Consider the following 3,046-nt stretch of genomic DNA (forward strand, 5'->3'; position numbering starts at 1 on the left):
TTTCCCCTTCGCAGACACCCTGTTCTGGGTGGCCGATCGCGGGTGTGGCCGTGGAGCTGCCGTGAGGATTTCAGAACCTCTCCTTTGGCTTTCTGGTCCCATTCTGTCCAAGCTTCTTGGCGAATGATGGTGAAGGGTTAATATTCACACCGTTAGTCATCAGTCCCTGATCTGTTCCAGTTTGGGCTGCAGGGTGCAGTTGTTCCACTCTCTTCCCTCAGCCCAGGAAAGATGCTGACCTCTTTACTCCAGAGCATGGCGGGGTCCGGGAAGGTGAGAAAACTTGAGTCATGCATGTTGTTAATTAAAATGTTGCAAAAATTTCCATAGTCTCCCCAGCTCGGTCTTGCCACAAATGAAGCAGTGTGCAGGAAACTGTCTGCACCCTAAACCATGGGGGGTTTGATAGGGCGCTGCACAGAGTGCTCTATAATCAAGCATGCTGGTCTCTGGGCGGGGGGTGGGGGCTCATAAAGCCAGTTTTTGTATGGAATATACCGACATTTGTGCGCAGGGATTCTCTAGCACTTACTATATTGCTGAGTGCATATTTTGCTGAAGATAATATGGAAATGTAGAAGGGTTTGGGTTTAGGATTTTTTGTTACTATTACTACACAAAGCCAACTAGTGACTAACCAAACCTCAAGGAGGGGAGCAATCTGCAAAGCAGTATTTCCCCAAAGTAGTCACCATGAGAGAATGGTGACAAGCAATGATCGGATCTGGGCTAAATCATGCGGTTTTCAGTCGCATCCACTATATCCGTGTGCTTGAAATTGGAACGTGGCCCTTACTATGAAAGACACAAAAATCAAGGGTTTAACTTCTTAATATTGCCTTAGAGACAGCAGGTACACACAGTTGCCACATCACACATTCAGTGGAAGATATGATGGCAGGCTACGGGGCACTGTCCATAAAGAATAAAACATCTTGTCTGTTTGTCTGTCCCACTATCATCGACATTAAACCTTGTGTCATGGCAGTTTTTTACTGAGGAATTATGAACATGGACCTTGGTGGTGCCTGAGGTGCACCTTGAGGTCACTAAAACCAGCGACGTTGTTCACTGCTGGGAGCAATAAAACTAAATCTGGTGCCAACGGTGCGAGTTGGGTGTTGATGAGTGTTGGGTGTTGATGAGTGTTGGATGCTGCCTGTGGCGTGTTTAGCATCCTTCTTACAGGGCATCTTGCCTGATGCCAAAAGGGACGGTTCTGCCTTTCACCCCTCACAGCAGGTCCCCGCACCTTGCTCCAGGCCCACGGCCATGGCGGGGCTTGCTGTGCCGCTGAGCTTCTGCCTGGCCACGGCAGAGTGCGCGGCTGGTTGTCAGCGTAGCTTTCAACCTCAGGTCGCGCCGAGAGAAGGGGCTGCGTGAAAGCACAGCTTCCAGGTAGCACCTCTGTGAATCTCCAGCCTCTCCTGTTCGAGTGCGGGTGAAGGACTTCTTAAGAACACATCCTTTCCCCTGTTTTTTTAGGCAAAGAAAATGGTGACAATCTCTGCTGTCATCACTTTCCCAACAGCAAGTTCATGAGGTGCCCAGTAGCATTTGGGTTTTGACGTTAGCAGTTACCTCTTCAGTGAGGACTGTGACTAGAAAGTTGTGTGTCCGTATCTTGTCAAGTACATGTGAGCATTCGAGCAAAATCCACTGAACACATGAACTCCTGAGGCCACAGCGGGGGGAATTGCTCACCCCGGGAATGAGGGAACGCGTCAGAAGAAGGGGGTGGCAAAGTTTGAGTTCATCCTACTAATCCAGATGAATAACCGGGGTGTTGTTCATAGATTTCTGCATACACGCTGATCAAGTTCTTCATTGAGACTAAATCAAAGGGTCAGGGGTGTGGAACACAAAAACCAAGACTCTCGTGCCTTGAGCAGGTACGTGGCCAAACGGACTGAACGGTTAAAGCAGCCGAAGTCCTGGATAGCGTATCCCTTGGGGCAGGGAAGAAGATGTAAACTTAAAAGCCCCAAAGACCTAGTTCTGCAAAACGTGTGATGGCCTGTTGTTGGTAAGGAGCAGTGAGGTCTGCACTTCGGCGCCAATACACTAAAATAAAAAAATTAGACCCAGTTCGTTGTCTTGCTCTCTGTCCCTTTTTGTTACCTCTTCTCCATAACTGCTGCTTCTTCATGTTGTTCTTGTGTCTCTCTCTCTTTTCCTATGTTCTGTTTCCTAAGTGCTCTTGATGTCTGTCTTTTCACTTGCCTTCATCCATCGAGCCTACTTGAAAACCAGTCAGGGTTTCAGCACCGCGGCTGGTGCTGGACAAGACCGAGGGCTGCCCACGAGCAATGACACGGCCAATTGCTCTCTACTCATCTGCAGAGTGAAATTGTTTAAAATTAAGATCCTGCTCCTACTCAACTTCTCCATTTGGGGTTTTCCCCAAAGCTTCCCAGAAGCAGATGGTGCTTTCCTGGATCTGTGCTTGTAGAGCACAACATTTTCTGCAGCGCTGCCTCCTGCCGATTAAACCAGCTGGATCCTTCCCCCAGAGCTGCCTCGTTCAAGGAAAGCCCATGTACGAGCTGTTCTGATGTCAGCCTCTGCAGAGGTTGTCTACAGACAACACCTTGACCAGGATGCACCCTGACGACCTGAGTTCGTGGTAAGGACAATCTCCGTTAAAAAGCCTGACCACAGAAGTGAGCTTAGCTGCATCTTAAAATGCAGCTTGGAGCAATTTCATTGATCCCGTAAAGAGGCAGCGTGCCTTCAAATCGATGCCTTTCCCTTTGCCACTTCAGCGGTGGCTTGTCTGTTCCAGAGCTTCAGGGAAGGTTCAGGGAGACATGCAGTAGGTTGAGATGCCTCTTGGGAGGGGAGATGGAAATTAAAATAGGTTCGAGATGCTGAGGGAGCAGGCTCAGTTAAAGGGAAGAGGCTAAAAAGGTTATGTGTGGTATTTAGTACAAGACAGAGTAGAAGCTTTCCTTGAAAAACCAGTGTTTTAAATACCAGAAGAATTTAAAATTAGTTTTTATAGAAAATAAGATACCTTGCTTCGGGGGGGGGGGAGAGAGACTAG

This window comes from Buceros rhinoceros, unplaced genomic scaffold (assembly GCF_000710305.1).
Source record: "Buceros rhinoceros silvestris isolate BGI_N320 unplaced genomic scaffold, ASM71030v1 scaffold9423, whole genome shotgun sequence".
Classification (NCBI taxonomy): domain Eukaryota; kingdom Metazoa; phylum Chordata; class Aves; order Bucerotiformes; family Bucerotidae; genus Buceros; species Buceros rhinoceros.